Source organism: Leopardus geoffroyi, chromosome B2 (genome assembly GCF_018350155.1).
Source record: "Leopardus geoffroyi isolate Oge1 chromosome B2, O.geoffroyi_Oge1_pat1.0, whole genome shotgun sequence".
NCBI classification, from domain to species: Eukaryota; Metazoa; Chordata; class Mammalia; order Carnivora; family Felidae; genus Leopardus; species Leopardus geoffroyi.
Window position 1 is genome coordinate 40,644,362 of NC_059332.1, and position 25,788 is coordinate 40,670,149.

At 48.0% G+C, this 25,788-nt stretch overlaps 1 protein-coding gene and 1 long non-coding RNA gene across 17 annotated transcripts in view; one reads left to right on the forward strand and one right to left on the reverse strand.

Moving 5' to 3' along the window:
* Positions 1-25,788, reverse strand: part of TRERF1 (transcriptional regulating factor 1) — a 208,907-nt gene that overhangs the window by 82,041 nt on the left and 101,078 nt on the right. The gene's annotated exons all lie outside the window — the stretch shown is intronic.
* On the forward strand, positions 11,620-18,649 carry LOC123608380. 2 transcript variants are annotated; one of them, XR_006717214.1, is made up of 3 exons: positions 11,620-12,126; positions 14,243-17,234; positions 18,109-18,649. It is a non-coding gene; the product is annotated as an uncharacterized LOC123608380 (long non-coding RNA). The 2 variants fall into 2 exon arrangements; XR_006717213.1 differs by having other exon boundaries at positions 11,620-17,234.

Consider the following 25,788-nt stretch of genomic DNA (forward strand, 5'->3'; position numbering starts at 1 on the left):
CGACAGAAGGTGGAAAATGGAAGGTAGCTGGGGTAGGAACACGCACATCTTCATCTCACTGAGCAGAGAATAAAGAAACACTGTTAATGAACAAGAAATACGACAGCAAGAATCTCACTTGTAAAGCTAACCAAATAGAGGAACTATAAATAACAATACAACTATGTTGTGAGGATGTGGGGAGGGAGGTAGAAGGGTGGTATGAGTGAGCTAAATCATCACCTATCACAACAGGAAGTAAGCTGATAATTTCTAAAATAGCACCTCATTTTCAAACATGGAGGTAAGTGCCAGAAAGAAGCAATTGAAAGAGTTAAAAGCGACTGCCCCAAGGAAGTGGGACTGGGTTAGGGAGAGAAGGGGACAGGAGACTGTTATTATTAATTCTTCTGAACGTGAGCTCCCCCAACCCCAGGAAAAAAAAAAGTTTTTGAAAGAAAATGAAACAGATCGATGTATGGGGCTGACTACTGAGTTAGATCACGTAAGCCTGCAAGTATACTCTGAGTAACACAGTGTAGATGGCACTCAAAGGGTTTAAATGTGAATAATTTAACAAATGGGCAAGTTACAGAGTTATGGCGATGGGAACCAACATTATATGGTGCCGTGCTCAGAGACTAACACCAGCAAGAAGCCCTTACCTCCCCTAAGTTTGAAGGGCAAGTGGAGGGAATCGTGTTCCTGGAGCCCAACGCAGCGAGAGCTCTGGGAGAGGAGCTGAAGCTATAAAAAACAGCCATCGCCAGAAATCGGACAAAGCAGAGAGGGAGCAAGAGGATTAATACCCCAAACTTTCTTTCCTCCTTTTCTTGAATCTCCTGCTGGCATCTCCTATTAGTTAAACCCAATTAAACGCAGAAGGTAAAGTAGAGGAGCCCAGTGGATGTAATCCACAGAGGCCAGCCACCCCAGCCACCCCAGCAGGGCAGAGAATGGATCTGGAAAGTGGTGGGCAAAGAGAGAACGACCAGCACATATTCTCACACTCTCCATTACCTGAGGGTAAAAGAACAGATTAGGTGCACAGAGTGGTAACTTTGACCTTCTCTAGTTCAGTAGCAGAACTAAGGGTCTGCCAGGAAGAGGTGATAAAGGATGTGTAATTTTCCGCCCGGTTTTCATTAGTAAATATAGACGGATGACTTCCATATGTAGGCCCTACACTTAGTCAAAGAGGAGAACCAAGATAAGAATCCCATCAACGTGAAAAAAGAAGGCAGAACTACAGAAAAAGGTAATGATATAATGTGGTCTGATGAACATCCAGTGAAACGTGCAACCATACTTCTCCAATCCCCAAACCAGGAAGCAACACACTTCCCCAGGCTTTCCTAATCAGGAGAGGCTTGATCGGCCTTTGAAGGGTAAGTGAAATTAGACACGCATGAGAAGGCAGCATTGGAGATGTGTTTGGGGGTGGGGGTGGGTGAGTAGGTCTGCTTGGCCACTGGAGGAATGAGAAACAAGCTGGTCATCAGGCTGGGGCAATATTAACAGAGGGATCCAAATATCAGGCTCCAGAGCTAAAACTCTACATCTGGGACACGACATTGCCAAAGTGTTCAGATCAAGTGACATGCCTGAAGCTGTACAGAACTTACACGGGTAGAATGTGAAACAATATCAAAGACAGAGAAGGTGGGGACATGAAGGACCTGCTCCTAGTAGATGTTCAATACTCGTGGAAAGATCAGAGGCCAGGAGCTACGAAGGAAGAGAGGATACATATAAGTAAGCACGGAGCTTGTCATTTAAGACTCAACTATAAGGTCATAACCTCTATTAAATTTTTTGTCACCACACCTTGCCTTTTCTCAGTAGTAGGAATATTAAGCCCCAACCATCTGAGCCTGGAACACTTCTCTGAACTCATGTTTCCTGCTACTGTTGTGTGAAATCTCTTGAAGGCAAGAATGGTTAACTATTCACCTTTATGTCCCCAGATATTAGCTCATGTCCCTGCCCATCACAAGTGCTCAAAAATGAGCACTCCCTACATGGATGGACGGATGGATGGATGGCTGGTGGATGGATGGTGGATGGGTGGATAGATGGATGGGTAGATGATGGATGGATGGTGGATGGCGGATGGATGGATGGATGGATGGATGGTGGATGGATGGATGGCTGGTGGATGGGTGGATGGATGGATGGATGGTGGACGTATGGATGAATGGACAGATGGATGGCTGGTGGATGGATGGTGGATGGGTAGATGATGGATGGATGGTGGATGGATGAATGGATGGATGGATGGATGGATGGTGGATGGATGGATGGATGGTGGATGGGTGGATGGGTGGATGGATGGATGGTGGATGGGTGGATGGATGGTGGATGGATGGATGGTGGAAGGGTGGATGGATGGTGGATGGATGGTGGATAGATGGATAGATGGTGGGTGGATGGTGGATGGATGGTGGATGGATGGGGTGACAGGCCTGCATCAGGATAGTAACAATGCAGATAAATGAAACTGGAGAATGAATAGCACGTGGATCTTCCCAGAGTATGCAGGCCTGATGCCTGTCTCTTCCGGAAAGTGGGAGATTATAACTTAATTGCTTTATGATTCTGCAAATATTCACCAGCTTGTGAGGGCATGTTTGGTTATTAACAGATTGTGCAAAAATTGGACACAGGAAACAAGCCACGAATGACAGAAAGGTGGGTGGGGCCCAGGGCAAGAACCAGAGACCAAAGCACCCTCTTACATAGCATTTAGGAGGATGAGGTCAGACATGTTGGCCCACTTTACTTTGAAGTTTTGGTTGTTTCCTTTTTTATAGTTCGTGTCAAGAGGATGACAAGGAGCAAGAAGGCAGTTTTCAGAGAGCTGTTTCTCTACCACATACCAACATCTCATCTATTACCATAGTCTTGTTTTTAACGAATGGTCTTGGCAAAAAACGTAGAAAGCAAAACAGTGCCCTTACATTAGGTTCCAGAATAACACCAGCTGTTGAAATTAAACAGCCAGACCGGTAGCCCAATGATGAATAAGAACAACTTCCTTTGAAAAGTGCCATCACTATGCAAGGGGCTTTTGAGTCCCTGGACAATAAAACTCAACAGTTCCAATCAGATGGGACTGCTGCCCTAAATACTATAATCCTGTTGACCAGTTATATAAGTGCAGCATTTCCTACATCAGTGGACCAAAAAATGATTTTGAGATCCTACCTAGAATCTTTGAGACATTTAAGAACCCCTTGAGATACTATAAAATGCCCACAAGTAAGGGAAGGGGTGGAATCTGATTAAAAACACTTAGGACTGCCAGGACAAAGATGAGTGGTGGCTAATTCTCTACCTCTCCTATATCCAGGTATCAAAGTGAGGATGCCCAATGATGTCCTGTATCTCTCCTGCCCTATGTATGTCCCCAAGTGAGTTCAACAACAAAATCTCCCATGAACCCAGAGCAGTAGCTGGGGCAGCTTCCTTTATTCACATTTTACAGATGGGGAAAATAAAAGTGCGTGAATCTAGGGGCGCCTGGGTGGCTCAGTCGGTTAAGTGTCCGGCTTCAGCTCAGGTCATGATCTCAGTCTGTGAGTTTGAGCCCCATGTCGGGCTCTGTGCTGGCAGCTCGGAGCCTAGGGCCTGCTTCGGATTCTGTGTCTCTGGCTCTCTCTGCCCCTCCCCTGCTTGCTCTCTGTGTCTCTCTCCCTCAAAATAAATAAACATTAAAAAAAAAAAGTGCATGAATCTGTGTAAGCAACTTGCCCCAAGGTCTCAGAGAGGAGTCACTGACCCAGCCTGATCTGGAACACTGTTCTCCTGATGACTTCATTGTAAGGACAGTGCCCTCCTGATCCTTCTATCTCCAAATCCCAGCACAGGGCTGGTCCCGGTCCCTAATTAGTGCTCAAAAAAACATTTACCGCATAGATGACTCCTGGTGCCAAACTACTACATTAGCCTCTCTCAGGACTTGATCTCTTTGTCTGTAAAACGGGAATAGCGATATTCATCTCATAGGGTTAAATGTGAGGATCAGAAACATTCATACAGGCACAGCTTTTACAACACTGCTTGGCACGTGGTTAGTACTCCTTAATATTAGCTGTTACTATTATTATTGACGGTATAACTCTATGAAGAAAAGAGAGGAAGGTAACATGAGCGAGAGTGACATCCGGCGGGGGTGGGGGGGGCAGGGTACCTCAGCTAGGGCTGTGGGGAAGGACCTCCTCTAGGATGGGACACTGGAGCAAGACCTAAGTGATGGAAAGGAGTCAGCCCTGCCGGGAGGGGTGGGAGGGAAGGGTGGGGCAGGCAGATCAGGGGAAGGGCAAGGCGGCAGGGGGTACAGTGGGGCAAAGACTTGAAGATGGGAGTAAGCCCGGTGTGTCTGAGGGGCAGAAGGAAGTGCCAGTTTTGTAAAGGTCACAGTCCATTTTCTTATGGTTTTTACATCTCAATTCCTATCCCTAATTTTTAGGAGGAAATGTGGAATCACCCATCCGAATAGCCACCCCATTGTAGGCGAAGTCATAAAGGCCACTCTGAAGGTTTGGTCAAGGTATCCTGAATAGGTCTGAAGGTCCCACTTTGCTGAAAGTTTAAAAAAAAAAATCCCTTCAGCACGGTTCACAGATTTCTAAAACAGATCTTAATTCTAGCCCACGAACCACTGGCCGGGGAAACCAAGGCTCCAAGCCACCTGGACCCTAGAAATCCCCGGATTCTGTTCCGCAACAGCTGCTGACAGCAACTCGCCAGCCTCCACCCCCGTCGGCCTCCTCCCTGAGCCTGTCTTACCAGGAGTAACTGTGTAAATGTGGAGGAAGGAGGCGAGTCAATACAGTAAACACTGAGGAGAAACACACACTGCAAGGTAAAGCCACTGCACCCTGGAACAGCGTTGTCCCGTGTCATTTGATGCTATCCTATGCTATTATCACAAGAAGCCTGAGCTGAACCAACTCCTGTGAGCCCTTTAAGCCACGGTCCCGGGGCGCCTGGGTGGCTCAGTCGGTTGAGTGTCCGACGTCGGCTCAGGTCATGATCTCGCGCCGTGTGTGGGTTCGAGCCCCGCATCGGGCTCTGTGCTGGCAGCTCAGAGCCTGGAGCCTGCTTCAGACATGTGTCTCCCTCTCTCTCTGCCCCTCCCCTGCTCATGCTCTGTCTCTCTCTCTCTGTCAAAAATAAATAAACATTAAAAAAATAATAATAAAGCCATGGTCCCACTGGCCTTATCCTGACTTTGTGCAGGATCCTGTTTAGAGCAGATTTGGACAGGAACAGCCCCTCCTCGTAGCCACCAACCCTAGTGTGCAACGCTGTCCCCTGAGGCCAGCTGTTAGCGGCAGGAGAGATGGGGAGCCGCGCTCGTCTGAATCGTGTCCATACCCCTCATGACTTTCGCCCTGACTTTGGATCACCCAATGTGAGGTGGGTTCTGGAACATTCCAGCTAAAAGGGACTCCCACGGCAATAATGCTGAGTCCCAGGCAAGGGCTGCCTCTTCCCCAGGACCAACTTCCCACCCCTGTGTGTGGCTAAGCAGTCCCAGAAGAACTGTCAGTAGTGAACTTGCCCTCCCTCTGAGGGAACGGAGGACCACACCTGCACCTCAGTCGCATTGACATTTGCAGCCAGCCCATTGCTCAGGCCCCAGCAATTGAAGTAAAGGAAACCCAAGAAGCTCAAATTTCAGGTAATCCCGGAAGCGTACCCAAAAGGCAACAGACTGATTAATTCCACTGTTCAAAACGTATCAGCTGTTATGTGTAAGCAAACAAAAAAGGGTAAACAAAATGAAATGTCAACAAAATAAAAAAATAATTTTCCACATGTAAATAAATATCCTTAAATATAAAGACAGCATAAAAATCAGCAAGAGAATGATAAACCACACAAAGAAAAAAATGGGCTACAGGCCATCCACGAAAGAAGAAATACAAATGGCACAAATACATGAACAACTGTAAACCTCAGGAGAAATCAACAGAATGCAGATTGAAAGAACTTATCAAATTGGGAAATATTTTTCTATCCTAATGCAGTGTTGACAAGAAAGTAGAGGAAACAAGCATGCTCACACATGAAGATGAACTGACCAATGTCTATCAAAACTTTAATGTGCATGTGGTCTGACCCAGGAATCTACCTGGTAGAATGTTCACATTATATATACACAAAAATATATATTATGTGATCTCCAGTATTGACAAGAATGTGGAGAAGTGGGCACATTCGCTACTGCTGATGGGAATGAAAATCAGTATCCTATTTACGAAGAGACATTATAACAACAGGTGCCAGAAACATCTTAAAGTTTTACATAGCTTTTGACCTCAAGATTCTACTTTCAGAAATTCACCCTTAGGAAATCATTGTGAATATGCCTAAACATTTAGTGCAAAGATTCTCATGTGCTGTCTTTAATGGGGAGGCAGGAGGGGGGGTCAAAATACAAATGGGCAAAATGCAAGGACAGGTAAATAGAAGGTCAGCCAGAGAATGCAATATTATGAAGCCATTAAATTATGCCACAGGCCTTCTGGTTTAAAAATGGAACACTGGGGCACCCGGGTGGCTCAGTCAGTTAAGCGTCCGACTTTAGCTTGGGTTATGATCTCATGGTTCATGGGTTCGAGTCCCACGTCGGGCTCTGTGCTGACAGCTCGGAGCCTGAAGCCTGCTTCAGGTTCTGTGTCTCCCTCCCTCTCCCTCTCTCTCTATGCTCCTCCCCCACTCATTCTCTTTGTCTCAAAAATAAACATTAAAACAATAAAAAAAATTAAAAAAAAAAAAAAAAAAAAGAAAAGAAAAAGCAGGGCACAATGCCTCTGCCATCCCAGAGAAGGATGTGGACCAGAAGGGTGGGTCTGCTCTGTAGACTCCAGAGAGTCAGGAAAGCAAGGATGCCAGGAACGGGGAAGGGTGGAGAGAGAGAAGGCTGGAAGTGGGGACTAAGGGCAAATCAGAGAACAGAAGACAAACACATCCACAAACTCTCATCACTCCCTCCTGCCCACCTGCATGTACCCTGTAGGTAGGAGACTGGAGGTTCCTTCCCCAGATTAACTAAATGACCAGCAGGTCTCCCCAAGTAGTGGTCAGGTCCCCTGTGGGTCACCCCAAAAAGCTCCCGCAGCTGCGAATCACTAAGTCAGAGAGGGCAAAGGCACAGGGGAATGAAGGACCACTGAGTGCTGCAGATCCCCAAGCAAGAGAAAGGAAGGGATTCAGAGCCCGGAGGAGGATCCAACCTTAGGGGGCACTGGGCTGGGTGCTGGCTGCCACCGTTCCTCCCAGCCCTGACATTCTGGGCCACTCTGAGCCCGGGTCTAGCCACGCTAGCGATGTTACCAGAGGCATGTGCACCCCAGCCTGCGCAGGCCCTGAGGATGGGCCCTTCTGCCCTCAGCTTCCCCTCTTCCCCTGAACTCTGCCAAAAAGCTGGGAATGGAGAATGTGTTTCCAGGAGATCCTGAAAAATATGTATCATGAGCCATTCTTTTCCTGAAAAGTCAGGAAATGTTCTAAACCTTGTGACGTCCTTGTGAAGAAGAGGCCCAGAAAGGGATGGGGTGAGGTGTCGTGTGTGGGGCCGAGCCCAAGGAAGTTGGGTCCACCCTGACTTTTCTTCAGATCTCTAGAGAGAGAACAACGGCTTGGAAAACAGAGCGCCCATTACAGGATCCCTTCGGATGGTCAAGGCTCTCACAGAGGTGAAGCTCACAGCAAAGCTCCCGTCCTTCCTTGGGCTGTGGGTGATGCTGAAAGGGAAGAACTCACACGGATGGGGGTTGGGGGCAGAAGCATCTCTCCCAGTCCTTTAAGCAGGCAACAGCCTCAACTCCCCGATGGGTGGGACAGTCCCATCTAAACACGAGGGGACAACTCTCATTCCTTTCCTAGGCCTCCTCCCCTCCACCGTGAACCTGACCTCTGGGAATGTGCCCAGGGGCTTTCCCAATTATTCAGGATCTGTCTGAGGAAGGCTTCTTCCACTGGCTTCTTCAAGACAGTCAGGATATATCTTCCTGTCTCAGCGTTTACTCTTTCTAAGAATTCCAGAAGTCTGTGTTCTGGCCATTAAGACCTAGGTCGAGAAGGAAGTAGGTTCTAGTTGGGTAAGATGAGGGTCTCCTATGGGGCATCTGGTTCGGTAATGCCAGCCTTTCTGCTAAGCTGACAGCCAAGGACAGGAAACTGGCTTGTTTTTATGGATCTGGCCTTCCATCATGTTTCCAACAAATATATAGATATATATAGGGAGAGCACACCCATAATGTTCCAGAGACTGTTGGATGGAAAATTAAAAAAAAAAAAAAGGAAAGAAAAGAAAAAAATCCTTGCTCCCAAGGAGATCCTAGGAAGTGATGAGGTTTGGTTGTAGTTAAGACACAAGTCTGATGTGTGAGCGAGCAGAATGAACCGACTTCCCATAGCCCACACGCTCATTTACACTCAGTCACCAGCTTGCTCCTTAATAACGACCAATCATGTGTTGGCTGGTGTTAACTCAGACAGCGCCCGATTAGGCTTATTTCCCCTCCTGCTAGTATCTTTCTTGGATTCGAAATAAACTGGGGAGCTAGGTTCAGGCAACATTTTGGAGAGCTCATGACTGCAGTCAATGGTTAAGGCCCTGCTTGCATGAGGAAGTTACCATCCTCCTCGTGAGAAGTGAACCGGGCCCATCTAAGGGGATGTTTTCTGAAGGTCCTGCAACATGGTTCCATCAGGCACCTGACTCACTGGTCACTTAAGCTCTTTCCCTACCGATGCTCACTTGCCTGACACAAATCTTCAACAGCCACATCAAGGCCAGCAGCTTCCCTACACCCTGGGCAGCTGGGAAAAGGGTTCTTCTTGCCTGAGATGAACAGACCTGGGCCCCAGAGCGAGAATGCAGAGCTCCCACCACCATTAAGTAAAGGGACCTACCCCCCAATTCCAACTGGCACGAGGGGCAGAGAATAACCACAAGATCCCAGGGGGGCCCCGGTTACTGACTTCGTCCTCCACACGAGGAAAGTATAGGAGCCTCCAAGGGCCACATGGGCCCCTCTCGCACTTACTTAATGTGAAGAGGAAATTGCCCCAGACACCCACCAACGGATGCAGAGGCGCTGAGGCCAAGGGCAGTGACGAATCCCAACGGCCACATCCAACCACGTCTCAGCCGTGTAGATGGAAAAGTCCAAGGATACAGCAAAGAGATTTTTTCTTTCAGGTTGGCAATCCTAGGTGGGTTTTCAGCTGGGGCCAGTAAAAAAATAAACACAACAACTATATTGACACACGTAGTTCAAAGGGGTGTGTGTGTGTGTGTGTGTGTGCGCGCACTGGAAAGGGTCCCAAGCCAAGAAGCCCTGTAGGGATAAATGTGGAAATCTAAAAAGAAAGCAAAGCACGCTTCGGGAAGGCAAGTGGAGCCCAGCGATTTGAAGGTAGTTGAGCCGCGGGGGTTACGGCAGGCTAAAGACAGGAAGCCCAGCAGATCTGCCTGCAACAGCTGCTGACACGCTCACTCCTTTCCACGGGGTGAGTGGCAGCTAGGCCTCCTTGGTGAATTCCACCATCACTACCCTCTTTCCAATTGGAAAGCAACTCAAGCCCCAGCTCTAACGTTCTCAACAATTCTATTACCTAACGGTATCATACAGGCCAATCTCATGTAACAAATCTCATTACAAGAAAGAATTGCTTGGATGGGCCGAGTCTTGGTGATGTTTTGATTTGGTTAGAAAAGAGTCTCTCTGGGAGTTAATCCTATACAGCAAGCCCTCTCTCTGGGCCTGACCACTTAGCGTGGTCACTCTCCGTGCTGAAACAGCAGGTTCTGAGCTGACGGCAGCACAGAGCAGAGGGAGGGGACGGGTGTGTGTAGGGGGGAGAACACCACAGCTTTGCTTAGGGTCTCAGCTCCCTGAGGGGAAAAGGGAATTGAACTCTGAGATGCCACTCAGGTAAGGGCCACCACATATCACAGGCCTGGTGGCACTGGAACCAAAGAGGTGAAACGGTGGCGAGGTGGGGTGGGGTGCAGAATGCTCCCTCTGATATTTCAAAGCTGTGAGCAATCGGTCCGGCCGTGGTAGCGACGCACGGTGGGGGACAGGAATGGGCACCGGGGCTCCGGTCTGATGGAAGGTGCTGGCTCATTCGGCTTCCTCACGGGCGAGATGCTTCCCTCTCTAGAGTCCTGACATTCATAATGAGGTGAATCTGACACATTCGTGTCAGGACTGACCTCGCCGGATCGTTTATTAGGCTATGTGGCACACGGGCCACAGAAATGAGTACAACTACTGTGACTTCTGCAGAGGCAAACCAAGCATGTATGGGGCCAGCTGGGGGGGGGGGGGGGTTAACATCAGAGAGGCCAGAACAGGGCAGGGCAGTGAGGGGATACTAGGAACCAGAACTCTTGGTTCACCTGGCAGTGGGGGCCAAGAGCCCAGAAGCCCTGCTCCCAGGTACTGGGGGGCCAGCACCAGATACCCCTTGATTCCATAAGCAGCTGGAGGTAGGGCATCCCTCTGTTGACAAGTCAGGGGTCCCGGAAACAGCAACAACACTCGACAGCGCTTACAGTGTGCCCCCAGGTGCTTTACATGTATTAACCCATTTAATCTCCACGACAATTCTATCTGTCATGCACATACTATTTTGTCCATTTTACAGATGGGGAAACTATGGCGCTAGAGAGTCCCCGTAAGCAGATCTGAACCCAGGCAATGTGGACCCAGAGTCTGTCTGTGCTCACCTGTGCTCACTCGAAGGCCTGTGTGCTTCCACACGGTTCTGGATGGAAGAGTCGCCACGCGTGAGCACAGGGCAAGTCACTGACTGAATGCCAGTGGTGTGCTATGTCTAGGCACTTTCCCATGCATTAATGCTGGGTTTCTCCTCTCCAACTCCAACGCAACCTTCACTTCCTCAGGGAAACTCCGGCTCCCCTAACTAGGGAGAGCTGACATGGCTCCCTCTACTTGGTCGTCGTATCGCTTTCCATGGCTCCACATTATTCGCTCGTCTGCTAACTTTAATAAATGCTTTTCTCCCTGGCTAGATTCTAGGCCAGCACCATCCCATAAGACTTGGTGCAATAGCAGGATTCTATATTTGTGCTGTCCAGTGTGGTAGCCAGAGCCACATGTGGCTACTGAGCTCTTAAAATCTGGCTAATGTGACTGGGGGACTGAGTTGAAGAATTCATTTAATTTTAATTAACCGAAATCTAAATATCCACGTGTTACCAGTGGCTGCTATATTCAACAGTGGAGGCCTAATCCCCACGAGGGCCTGTTTTTGCATTGCAATATCCCCAGAGTCAGGAAACAGTAACGTTTATACGAATGAATGAGGAATGAACAAATGAATGAATGCACAAACACAGGAGAGGGAAGCTGGAGAGGAAGAAAGAAGCAGGATCCCAGGGGGCACCACATTCTTGCCTCCCATTCTCTCTGTGCTGTCCTGCTAACCTGACCATCATGCCCTGTCCCTGGGTCTTGAGAGGATCTTCAGAGCCCTTCACCTTCACCTTCAGAGCCCTTTACCTTCCATAGCCTCTGAGGTCCAGCAGAATCTGGAGCCATAACACCCGTTTCTATCCCTCCCCACCCTTGCCAGGAAGTACATCTTCTGTAAGCTGCCTTATTCCACCTACTGGTGATGCGCTGGGGTCAACAAGCCATCATCTGCAAGAAAGCTGATTCCAAAGGAGGAATCTTCACTCTTTCCCCATTCTAAGTTCTGTGTCTCCTCTGCCTTTGGGGGTTCACATCACACCTGCACAGAACTGAGTAGGGCGAATGACTCCTATCAGACCCTCATCCCCAACACCTGCCTGAGAAGCGTGACCCAAGGAAATAGCGGCTTGTGTGGCTCAGGGCAAATTCACAGCACCCCAGACGGGTGGTCAGCAGCCAGGGGTCAAACTCCAGGTCTGCCACGAAGTATCACACAGCTTGGTGAAGCCACACTGCCTGTCTCAGCAGATGGTATTCCATGCCCACGCAGGTCGTATTTATTAAACCCTTTCTGCACGTAGGCTGTGCGTATGGTGATGGTCATGCTTCCTTCCCAGTGGCGCGCAGGCCCTAGCAAATGCCAAAAAAGAAAAATACGTGATGGTTTCCTTTCTTGAAGGAGGTGAGCTGGGGACAGTGGGGCCTTGGGGGCAATGGAGTGTGTATCTGGTAAGGGGGGAGAAGGAAGGGAAGTAGGAGGATGACAGAGAAACTCTAGCTACTGATGCGCCCTTTAGGCATCCTGAGCTGCTCAGTGGGATGGTGAGCACTGAGGAGCCTGGGAAGGGCCCTGGTCTCTCCGCTTTCTGTAGAGGTGCTGCCCAAGGCCCAGCAGAGAGGGAGGTGGTCAGAGAAGGGCAGTGGGCAGATGGTCAAGAGTCCAGGGCAGTGGACCAAGAACTACAATGTCTGCGACCATCTCCAACATTCAAAGCACCTCTTCCCACTTAGACTTCTCTTGGAAAAGCTGGGTTCGACCTCTAATTCTACTGCTCCTCACAGAGACACAGGAGAAACTCACTGTAGCAGGCTGGAAGCCCCTGTGGTCTGTCTCTGGGCCCAGGAACAAGCTGATTCACTCCTGCTTACGGAGTCCCCACTTGTAGATCAATGGTTGTGGTCCCCATCCTCAAAGCCAGCCTGGTCTGCTGGGAGAGGCCAGAATGTCTATACTGTCAGGTATATGTGATAGAGAGCACAGAGGAAAGGGAGACTGGTGTCCTGGTGGGGATGGAGAATGGCTCTAAGGAGACACGTCTCTGAGCTGAACCTTGAAGGATGTATAGAACCCTCACAGGTGGAAAGAGGGAAAGGCGTAAGCAGGAAGGACAGCATAAGCCAAAGGATGGAGATAGGCAAGTGCCGGATCAGTGGTTCTCAACCTGGCTGCATATTAAAATCACCCATGGATCTTTTAAAAGGGACTGATGCCCAAGGCCTGCCACCCGGAGATACTAATGTAACCGATCTGGGGTGGGGTCCCAGCATTGGTATTTATGAAGAACTCCCCAGGGTTGGTGGTTGACATCCCTGCTACCTGGACCAGCTGCACCACCATCACTTAGGAGCTTATTAATACAGTCTCAGGGCCCCCCGGGTGGCTCAGTCAGTTGAGCATCTGACTCTTGATCCAAGCTCAGGTCTTGATCTCAGTGTCATGAGTTCAAGCCCCATACTGGGGCTCCACGCTGGGCATGGAGCCTACTTAAAACAGCAGCAGCAACAACAACAACGACAACAACCAATACAAATACAGAAGAATCTCAGGGCCCATCCCAGACCTCCCGAGTCAGAATCTGCATTGTCACAAGATCCCTGGGTGATCTGTGTGCACGGTAAACTCTGCGAAGGCCTGCTCTAGAGTACTAGAGGAAGGGTGAGGAGTTGCATTGACATCAGCAGGCTCATATCTTTTTGTTCAAAGGCATCTGGCTCACTGCTATGGGGAAGTGGCTGTGCCCAAAATGATATGCCCAAATGACCCAAAGCAGCAAGAGCCACGTATCAGAGAACTGCCCTCCGCTGAGCACTGTGCAGAAAGGAGGGTTACTATATGGCACAGATATAAAAGAGGGAACTAAAAAGTTGGGGGGCAGGGGAACCTGGGTTCTGACAAGACTAGGATTCTGTGAGGCACTGAGAAGAAAAGGTGATCTGGGCCATAGGAATGTGAACTCAGAGTGCACGTGTGCATGTATGTGCATACACAGGCATGAAATTCAAAATGGTGCTAAAGATGTTATCAGACTTTGAACTATTACCAGAAGCCAAGTGTCCTAAATTAAATGCATCATTCGTTAAATGGAATTTATGAAAAATTAACAAGCGCCCAACCATTAACTTCTGAAAAGCAGCCATCTTGCTTCTGAGTATTATGGGCTAGGAAATGGCGCCCCTTTGTCTCCTCCCTTCCCATGCCCCATTCCCACCCAGCAGGGTTTAAGACGACTTTCCCAGAATCTAGTCTTCGATGTCACACACAGACTTTGGAAGTGATCAGCCCCACTGCTGGAATGGGACCTAAAAGAGACCCTTCCATACCATTCACAGCCCACACAAAGCCAACTCCCGGGAGCATCTGGTTTTTTTGTGGTGATGATTCAACACACATCTGTTTTTATTTATTTTTCTCAACTGATCTATGCCCAACAGTTGGCTGGATAACCCACCAGCCATTCCTAATCCCTCTTGCCCACCTCCAGTACTAAGGCTGGAAAAACTAAGTAATCCTTCGGCAGCTACCCTTGCAGCTAGGAGTGACCACATGGGACTCACGGAACCAACAAGACAAGAAGCACAGAGACAGAAAGCCAAAACACCAAGGAGGGCCAAGTAGAAAGACTGAAAAATCTCCTACCCTTGATATCACCACTGAACTGCCGGATACACAACAGGTAACCATTGCTTCCATCCTCACTTCTTGTTTTATGAGAAAATGTGTTACTGTTATTTATGGCCAGAAGCATACCAGTGGTCTTTCCTATCCTAAGCTCCTCTCCTTTCATCAGCTTCCCCTCCTTGTCTATTTACTATTTCCATCTAGTTTTTGCACCACACCAGACTCCAGACTGCTCCATTTTCCTTATTATTTTCCGGGTTACAACCTCTTCCCCCAACTCATTGTAGAAAACAGCAGGCTCAAATGCGCAAGCCAACTTTTGAAACACCAAGCTTGAATGTCCAATCCTCGATCCCCACACAGTAGCCTCTTATCTCTGGAAACTTCAGCAGAGGTACAAATTTTTACCCAAAGCTGTAAGAACAAGGAGTAAAGTCCATTATTATGTTTCTTTACATCTTGGGTTATCATTATGAGCCAATAAGGGTATAAGGGTATTTCTCAGGTGTATTTATATTTTAACAAATCTTGAATTTCGTAGCAGGTAACAAGACGCAGCTAACTCATCCAGGCTGACATGATCAACAAAGACAGAAGGCCTTGAATAAGTAACTACTCCTGAGAACAGATGTGTAAACAGAAACACGATTTACGAGCTAGCCTAGTTCTCTTCTTAACCTAGACTGATATGATCCAGACACTACCTGGCTGGCCCCGAGTGTCCCTCCAGCACTTAACTGGATATATGATCAGGCAAAACATATTCTACTCTTGCTTAAGTTTAAGATTTCTTTCTTTCAGCTGACTCCTTAATATATATGTTCAACAGACATGTTTTCTGCAACTATTGACATGCCTTGGCCTCCTTCAGGTTGTGAAATGCTCAAAGGCAGGAACTGTGTCCAAATGGCACTTTGTCCTTCCACACTGCACCCACCCCAGGGCCAAGTCTGATCCCATCCCCAAAACAACAGTAACCAAGTCAAAATTAGAAATAACATGGCAGTTGCCAGTCACAACCAAACAGCCATTTCTTACCTGTACATGCTACAGAAATTAGTCATGTTTTCAGGGCTCCCTCATTTCAAGAATGATTCACAATTTTTTGTGAGTCAGACACACCACCCCATTCCTGCTCTAGCTCATAAGGAGTGTGGAGTGAAAGCATCAAGGAATGGATAATTACCCCAAGATTACCCTGGGGGGGCAGAGAGGCAGACCTTGATAGGGACGGGAGCTCACCAGGACCATTACAGAAGGTCAAGCAATCTAACTGCAATGCTCAATTTCCCCAAACAGGAATATTGCTGTCATGGTCAACATCTATTCATCAGCACACAGACTGATCTATCCGTTCTTCTACAAGTGGCATTCTTCCCCCCTTTCTTGGCTTTGTTTCTTCTTCACACACCAGGCATGAAGCTTCAGGAGGGTCACCCTTCCCCAACCATATATATGAGCAAAAAAGAAAACTCTCTTATCAGATCACATCAAACTAACATTCTGAAAATTCTCCTGAAATGATCGATTTCTTTCTGGAACTTTCTCTAACCAGTACCTCACTCCTCCGTAACATGCCCAGCCGCCTGGTCTTTTAGAGCTCATCTTTATGCAATAAGCACTTGACCATGGATGCTGGGAAACTGTTCAGAAGCCATTCCTCCAAGGCCCTGCCAGTTCTAAGATGCCGAGAGCCCATCAGTTGGTGACTGGCTCCCTGAGTGAAAGTGGTAAGCTCAGCCTGGTGGCTTCCCCTCACATCCTTCCAGATTTAGGTGTGGGACTTTCATGACCCCAAATCATTTACCAGCAGAGCAGGCGCTGGAAAGAACAAGGGGCTTTATAGACAGAAAGTTCTGAGTCTGAACCTAGCTTGGTGTGATTCCAGGCATACCCGCTTAACACCTACAAGCCTGTTTTCTCATCTGTAAATTAACACCTGCCCTGCGGGATTCTTTCAAGGATTACAAATAGTGCAGGAAGTTTCCGGCCCAGAGGGGATGCTCAGTCCGGTCAATTACCAATAATCATCCTTATCACCGTAGTGAGAACACTCCAAAAATACACCCATGCACTTATGTGATACCTCAGTCATTGGTACCGCTTGGTCTGTGCGTGCATCCACTCAGGGTCTTTATTCTGTGGCATGTCCGTGGGTCTGCCTTAGAGTCTAAGGCCCCACGGAGGGGCAGGAGTGAGGGCAGGGCAAGGTTTAAACAATACACAGAGGAAGGCACATTCCCTTTGGAGACGAGGCGCCTGCTGTTTTTGGGGGAGATCTGGCTTCCTATCAAAATTTGGTGGGTTAGCTAAACTGTCTGAACAACGCCAAAGCCTCAAGTCTAACCCTGACATGGCTCCCTCTTCCGGAGCCGTGGAGCCCACGCCCCTTCCAAGGTCAGCTGCTTCATTTACAAAATGATCACCAGTCACAAACAGTGAGTTACCAACACCTGTTGGCAGTACCAGAAGAAAACCTAGGATCTGTTCTTCAGTCCATCTTGGATGCAATGGGGATAGGAGTTTCAACTTTGTTTGTGGAAGGACAGCATTTAAAATGTTCAATATCAATTCCTATGCTGACATCCCCCCTCCTGCAACCCCAGGCTTTGGTAATTATTAGTGAAGCCATCTGCTCAGCCTAATGAAATGTGCAATCTCCTGCACATATAATTGGTGAAGTCACTTTAATTAATTAAACAAATTAATTAATTGCAAGGATACTGCAACCATTTCCTAGGAACTGCATCCAACTCATTTATTCTCCATGTGTCTACCGGGCTCCTACTGAGGGCAGAGTCCCACACTCGTGCTCTGAGGAGATAAAGATGCACCAAGTAGAAACGGAAGCCAAATGACACGGTTGCTGATGACTATCCCTTCCGCTTCAGGTGACCAATTCATCTTGGTTTGAAAGCTCAAAGTCCAGGTCCTGAGAATCCCCCCACCCCCAATCCCAAGCAAATCATGGTGGTTGGCTTGACCTGGGTCAAAGTTCACCACTAGACAATCTCCACTGGAAAGGAGATGGCTAATACTGGGCCATCCTGCAACCTGGGCTCCTGTCATGGGAGACACTGCTGATCAATCAAGGAGCCCAGACTCAACCAGGCCCAAATCCTTCTCACCTTTGCTCCAGGAGCCACTATTTTTTTTCTAATGTTTATTTATTTTTGAGAGAGAGAGAGAGAGAGAGAGAGAGAGAGCAAGCGAGCAGGGGAGGAGCAGAGAGAGAGGGAGACACAGAGTTGGAAGCAGGCTCTAGGCTCTGATCTGTCAGCAAAGAGCCCGACACGGGGCTCAAACTCATGGACTGCAAGGTCATGACCTGAGCCAAAGTCGGACGCCTAACTGACTGAGCCACCCAGGCGCCCCCAGGAGCCACTATTAATAGTCTTGAATAAGAAGCCCAGAAAATTAAATTTATTTTCCATCTATCCCCTAGAATCATAAAAACTCTAGGCTAGCAAAGGCCTTCAAGGTCTAGTCTCATCACTCATCCAGAGCTTAAATCTCCTCTATAGTATCCTCCACTAGTAGCCAGCCAGCCTCTCCTTACATACCTCTAATGACGGGGAACTCACTATCCTTTAAAGTAACCCTTCCTATCTTCAAAAGTTTTGGCTGTTAAACTCCTTCCTTTAATTACTGAAACGTCTCTCTTATCAGTTCTCTTTGCGGGGGGGGGGGGGGGGGGAACTACATCATGGTGCTTCAAATAATAAAACACGGTTATAAATTCCTTCCTCGTCTTCTCTTTTCCAGGCCCAGTTTCTCCATCTGTTACCCAAATGATGTGGTTTCGAGTTGGGAGTGCTGTCCCAATCCTCTAACACCCTGTTGAAGCCCCTCCTGTGGTACAGTACCCAGGTATGCCCCTCATGCCCGGTTACCACACCCCTGCTGGATTCTCCACTCTGTTACAGCATCTGGCAGCTTCACCACGCACTGACTCCCACCAGCTCCCTGACGCCGTTTCTGAACGTGCTACTGTTGAGCCACAATTCCATCCCATCTGCCACAGGACTTCCCAGGAGCTTACACTCCATCTGGAGTCCTGGGATATGAGAAACCCCACCAGACGGTAAGAAAATATCCTATAAATGACCAACTGCCACTTTCCCTGTTAGAAACAACTTGCTCTGAAGGTTTGCTTAAAAGTGATTTCTTAAGAATCCTGACAGCATGTAGCCACAGAAACCGTATTTAAAACGATGGATGGACTCTCAGACTCTCAGGTTCACAAAAGCCTTCTGAACTCACAATGTACCTGCAGCATAAAACCAATAGAGCTATTTTACCTACACGTAGCCACCATTTATATTATGATTTCCATGGTAACGCAAGCTCTGCATTCCATTTCGGAGAACTAGACAGGAGGTATGCCCAGTGCTGCATTACTCTGGGTTGTCTATGTCATGGGGGGGGGGGGGGCGCGTATTGACCTCGGAGAAGAAATGACTCTAGACACCAGTCCACTCTGTGAACTCACAGGTCCTTCAAAGTCTGTTGTCCTAAGGGCCACCTGAGGGCCGGTTAGGGCCAGGTGAGGTGGGAGGTTGCCACCAGGATACCTTCTGGAAGGAGGCAAGTGATAACAGTTACGGAGCTGGGTTGTGTCTGCGGTGGTACCGTTCTTCAACAAACTACCGCAGACACAAGGATAGGGGTGTTTCTCAAAGTCAGAAAATTAAAACTAGAGAAGTCACTAATTGTCATGTTCCTGAGTCTTTAAGGGGGATCTTTACAAGCTGGTGTGTGTGGTGACGGGCGGGGGAGAAGGCGGGGAACGTGTGTTGACACCAAATTGACAACGGTGAGGATGCTGAGCACAGCCGCCAAGCCTCAAGCTCCTCCCCGTGGGAACTCCATATCCGTCCTTCCTCCCTCTTCTACCAACCCTACCCGACCTCCACCCCCACCCCCTGGACCCAGGCTGCTTCTTTTCTAAGGAGTCTACAGAGCGATCAGGAAGGCAGTGAATGGAATCTGCGGCCATGTGTTCTATGCACCCGCCTAAAGCAGGAGTAGCTGTGCCCACCTGGAGGAAGGTAGGTAGGCAGGAGCTGGGCCTAGGGCCTAAAGCCCGAGATGTGAGACCTCCCTCTACCAACCCCCTAGCACCCTGAACTTGTTCACTAGTGCCACCGACCTCCCCGGGCCTCAGCTTCCTCATCTCTAAACTGAGCCTAACATCCTCCTCGCGGGACTGTCCCAAGTAATAAATGAAAGGTAGTAATAACAACAGCTGAACTTCTTGTAGGAGCTCTTTCCAGCACTGTTCTATGTGCCGGGATTAACTCATTTAAACTGTACAACAATCCTCATACTTCCTTCATGAGGCCCAGAACGGGTGGGCTATTTGCCCAAAATTGTGTAGCTAAAGTAAGCAACAGGGCCAGGAGAACAGACAAAAAGCAACTTTGGAAACAAGAACATGTTATAATAACATGTCACTGTTGTCCATAATGAGCAACGCAAGACCACGCACGGGTGTTCAAGTCTGTATCTCCTACCACAAGAGATCAGAGGGACCCCTGCCCAGAGCTCCTAAGGCTCTGACAGTGTGTCTCCTTCTGCCACAAGTGCAGACCTAACGCAGCAGTCATCTGAGTAGAGCACACTGTGTGTTAAACATTACAGCCCCAGGGTTGGTCAAAGGCCTCCTCATCACTCGACCACCCTGTTTAAAACTGCAAAATGCACTTTATCCCCCTCACTCCCACTCACCTTCCTGATCTCATTTTTTCCCATAGCATTTATCACCTTCTAACCCACCACATATTGTATTACTTTGTTATTGCCAGCCACCCCACTAGACTATTGGTTCCCCAAGGGCAGGGAGTTTTATCCCTTTTGTTCAATGTTATATCCCCAATACCCTGCACGATGCTGGACACATGGTAGGCGTTCAGTTCAGTGTTTGCTGAGTGAGTGATAAATTAGTCTTCACGGACACAGAGAAAATGTCTTTCAGAAATTGTTAAGCAAAAGAAAACAGGCCCCTAAATTTTACATAAAATGATCCCATCTGTGTAAATATACATACTGTGTGTATGTGTGTGTGTCTGAACATATGTGTGAGTGCACAAAAAACAATCTGGAAAAATATACATTAAAATGTTCACTGGGGTTATTTCTAAGAAGTAAAGACAGCTTGGGGCGCCTGGGTGGCTCAGTCAGTTAAACATCTGACTCTTGATTTTGGCTCAGGTCATGATCTCATGGTTTGTGGGATTGATCCCTGCATCAGGCTCTGTGCTAATAGCACAGAGCCTGCTTAGGATTCTTTCTCTCCCTGTTTCTCTGTTCTTCCCTGCTTGCACATATGGGTGTGCTCTCTCTCTCTCCCAAAATAAATAAACATTTAAAAAAAAGAAGTAAAGGGGTGCCTGGGTGGCACAGTCAGTTAAGTGTTCAACTCTCTTTTTTAATGTTTTTTGGTTTTGAGAGAGAGTGAGAGAGAGAGACGGAGCACAAATGGGGGAGGGGTAGAAAGAGACGGAGACACAGAATCAGAAGCAGGCTCCAGGCTCTGAGCTGTCAGCGCAGAGACCAACGCAGGGCTTGAACCTATGAACTGTAAGATCATGACCCGAGCTGAAGCCGGTCGCTTAACTGACTGAGCCACCCAGGCGCCCCGAGTGTCCAACTCCTGATCTCAGTTCAGGTCGTGATCTCACAGTTTATGGGTTCAAGCCCCACATCGGGCTCTGTGCTGATGGCACAGAGCCTGCCTGGAATTCTGTCTCTCCTTCTCTATGCCCCCCTTCCCCGCTTGTGTGCAGTCTCTCTCTCTCTAAATAGATAAATGAACTTTTTAAAAAATTAAAAAAGAGAAGTAAAGACAGCTTTAACTTCCTACTACATGTTTTACCAAGACCACATATTATTCGTATACATTTTTAAAGCTACGTACATCTGAAAACAAATACACCGTATACACACACACATACACACACACACACCGCAGAAGCACACAGTTGGTTACAGGAGACCCAAGCAAGAGGTTATTAGCACTGGTGAAAAGTTCAAAATATCCACCCTCATGGGGGTGGGCCAGAGCTGCGTTTTCACTCACGGATCAGCAATGCTGAGACAAATAACAGAATCAGGCCTACAGGGTCTGGGACAGCACAGCACCTCCTTCTGAACTCCTCCAAAAAGGGAATGACTCAAAAAAGGAAAACTCTATAAAAATCAAAACCCACTTGACTGCCTCTGTAAAGCAGTCTCGGAATTGTTTAATCCTCTGTGATTATTTTTAAATTACAGTCGAATGTTCCAGAAATGTGAGGCAAAACCTAATACATAGTGAAGTGTTTTGTGACTAAAAATTCACTCCACATTAAAGAAGCCTCATTCTCCTGTGGCAGTGTTAAAGAGGAAGTCGGGATAACTGAATTCCACCCAAGACCCAGGGCCTGGCTCAGAGCAGCGTGTATTCCCACCCTCCTGCTCCATGCTGCTGACATTACTCTGCATACAGGGGCTCACAGAGAACCACCAGCCTGCTAGCTTCCACGTCCCTCTGTCACCCACAAATCACCGAGGTGCCATCAAAGTGCTATGTACCAAGTGAGGGCCAGCTGTGGGCCCAGCACAAGGCCAGGTGCCATGAGGCGGAAGGAAAGGAAACAAGATAAGACGTCTGCCTTCAAGGAAGAACTACTAACACGCGAGAAATGCGGAAGAAAACAATTAGGCTCACTTAATGGAGTAGCACTTACTCTATGTGTATTAAGAATTCTGAGAACAAAGAGGTAAATGTGGGGAAGGAAGCTTCAGAGAAGACAGCAGGCTACAGTCGGCCTTGCTGACAGCCGTAAGCCACAGTGCGCCCAGAGGACAGGTGCTGAGGGCTGGGTCTGGGATGAGGGAGATGGGCCTCGGTGTGAACGACACGAAACTGTGGGCACAGCTACCCCAGCACTGCCACTTCCCCTGCCCTACCTTCCAGGCACAGCGTGGTGCTGTGCCCACCGAGTGCCACATGTGTGCAGAAGGCCTCCCCCAGAGAGGGCAGGCTCTTCCTGAATGCAGATGAGTTTCGACTCTATGTGACAGAAGCTTTCACATCTTCGTTGAGTTTTGGAGCCAAGCAGGGCCAGAGAGGATGAGAAGGCAGCCCCTGGGAGGATGTCTAACTCCAAGAATTCTGGTCAACCCACAGCGACTCAGAACACTGGTCTGGAAGGGCCTCTAATAGCAGAAATGCAAGCAGGGCTCAGGGCTTGGCTGGAAAGAGCTAGGAGAGGTTAGTGGAGAAGGCAGAAAGAAGAAGAAATGGGCCCAATTAAGGACCTTGCAAAGGGAAAAGGAACAGGGAAAGAGCTGGCCAGGGCAGGAAGGGAGCGACCCACTGTCCTGGTTTGCCAGGGACCGAGGGGTGTCCCGGGACTCAGGACTTCCAGTACTAACACTGGGACAGCCCCAGGCAAACCGGGATGAGTTGGTCCAACCAGTGGTCCAACCAACACCACTCAGGGAGGCTGAGGGGGTGCTGACCCGTTGGTGCTCGCCACCCCCTCCTTTGTGGCTCTGTCATTGCTCATTAGCAGACTCTAGGGCAACGGGAAGGATGAAAATGTCAACACGGGGAGGTGATCATGTGCGCCTCCTGGCTTGTGTCCTCCCATCTCAACCATGAAGATTTCTGAAGGGGCTCAGGTACAGGTAGAAGAGGGAATTCTTTATTGTTGAAATAAAAGCTAGAATTACAGCCACCATCCTTTACTCGACCACTTCTCAGGCATTGAGCTTACCAGGCACCGGCGAGGAGGGGACACAGCACTGTGCCATTAGGGAAGTGCCTTGTCTGTACTTGGAAATCAGAAGAAGGAGGAGTTGGCACACCCAGCTCTGGAAACCATCCCCATCCAGCCTCCATGACCCCCTTCCTTCTCAGAGCTGGTTTCTCCCCCAGGCAGGTCCCTAGAGAGGACCTACCGATCCTTGGCTTCTACCCACCCATGAAATCTGCTCACTCAACAAGAATTAATTGAGCATTTACTATGGACAGACACGCTTAAGGACTATAGAGAACACAAAGAACAATAAGATGTAGGCTCTGCCTTCCAAGAACTTATGGTTCGGGTGGGGGAGTGTTGGGGGGTGGGGTGGGAAGGCAGGGTGGTATAGGAAGGCAAGAATCAATTAAGGAACACGTATTTCCTTTGCCGTTAATATGTGCCATGAACTGTACTGGAGGAACAGAGATAATAACCAGACAACTGCAAAACCACTGTAAGTACAGTGAGGGTGAGATGGAAATGCTCAGGAGGGGCACCTACTCCAGTCACCGAACCAAACCCTAAATGATCACCCACTTGACTTCAGCATGGAGGGGAGTACTGTGGAGGATTAAAAAACAAACAAAAACAAAAACAAAAAACAAACAAAAAAAAAACACAAAGAAAGTGGTAAGACCAAGCACTGACTTCAAACTGTTAACCAAGTGATCAAGGAGATAAACCCATACAAATGAAACAATTAGTGTATCACAGGACCCACGGTGAAGTGTTAACTGTGGAATGCAGACCTTCAGCACAAAGAAACAGCGGGAGAAAGTCCATAAAGCTGCCCAGAAGCAGCAGAAGTAAAACCGGAGACAAAATATTGATGAGGGAGGATTTTTCCAGTAGGGAGAAGCCAATAGGTACCTGTGGTTTTTTTCTCAAAAATGAAAAGCAAATGTATGGTTACTACTAAAAATGTTTCTAAATGGCACACCTATTCACAGGTCTTTGGTTTGAGCAAATAAGGATCTTGCCAATGGTAACTTTCACAAATGTAACTTACATTGAAATGAAAAGATAGGCATCAAATCTAATTTCAGCTGAATGGAAACATATTTAATTTTGTAATTGCAGTTCCATGTGCATAGCTGCACGTGCGTGCGCACACACACACACACACACGCGCGCACACACACACACACGCACACACACACACACACACACACCCCTTGACTCCTTTCTTATGTCTATCCTTAAGCCATCCAATCTCCATCCTTCTGTTAAACGAACCCCATAATTCAGGGAAAGAAAACTGAATTACCAGGGACAATATACAAATTAATGACTGAGAATCGACCACATTGGCTTTTGCTATAATGATATTCACAAAGTATGAGCAGAAAGGTCACATTTGGTCTGATGGTACACTAGTCAGTCAATAACAAGTTAACAACTATTGACTGACTGTCTATTTAATGAAGAACCCTGTGCTGGTGTTGGGAGAGTGAGGAGGGGTTGGTGAGAGGGATTCGTAGAAAGAAGGCATGATGCCGGGGAAAAAAATGGAAGACTCATTAGACACCGAGTCTGGTCCTTGCTGTATCATTGAAAAGGCCTTGGGTAAGTTGATCCCTCGGTGAACTTCACCTCTTCATCCATGAACATATCCATCTACCTCTCAGGGTCATTTACACTTCAAAGGGGAGAATGTAGGCCACACTTCAAAGGAGAGAATGGAAGCCTGCAGTGCTTGGAAAAGAAGGCTCTGTATTAATGCGTCATGGAGGTTTGGAGGTACCTCCCCTGCTTCACTAACCCGTCTATTTTTCCAACAGTCCCCTGAATCTCCCAGGCAGTCAATCTGTCCCATGCCCTCCACGTGGTATTGATTTAGGGAAGCATAAAATCCAAATGGAGTCAACCAAGGGCAACCAGACTCAATTCCACGCCTTTGGTCGATCCACTAAGGGTTTTTCCTTAGAAAAACAAGTGAACAAGAAAACAGGCTGACCCAGGAGCCGTGGGCTGTCATTCTGGGGCCAGAAAGGGAGATCATGCCTGGGAAAGGAACCAACACTGAAGGAGAAACACTGGATCTTGGGCACCTCATCTGAGCCCTGGATAAAGCCTCACCTACTGTCAGCGCCTACTCCCAGACTGAAAACAGTCTGGGTTGGTTTTCATTTAACCTGTCATCTGATAAAATGAGAGAAAATATAGCTAATACAAGGTTATAAATGTCTCTAGTCCCTCACCAAATCCCTGTGGCTCCATAAACCACCCAGGGAGCCACTTCCTACCAAGTGTCCTCCTGAGCAGGCAAGACATTAAAGGGCTCACTCAAGGAACAAAAAGAAGAAAGGCAACCATAAGCAGTAAGATACAAGTGACTACCGGACCTGTCTTTATTTGCTTCCTGTCTTCCAAGACCAGTGAGGGTGGAAGTGATGGGAAGGGAAAATTACTCAGTGATAAGTCAAAGGGTTGGAGCTTCTGTCTCAGCTCTATTTCTGCAAGCTTCCTCCAGATGTTTACCTATTCACTTTTATGGTAACCACTGAAGAGCCCAGAGGAACAACTCCAGTATCCTACTGATTTATTTTATATCTGAAAAAATTACTCAGGGCCTGCAGTCCTGAGCTCATGTTCAAATTAAGTTTGCTGGAAATCTAATTTGGGACGAGTAATTTAATTTGGCTACTACAAT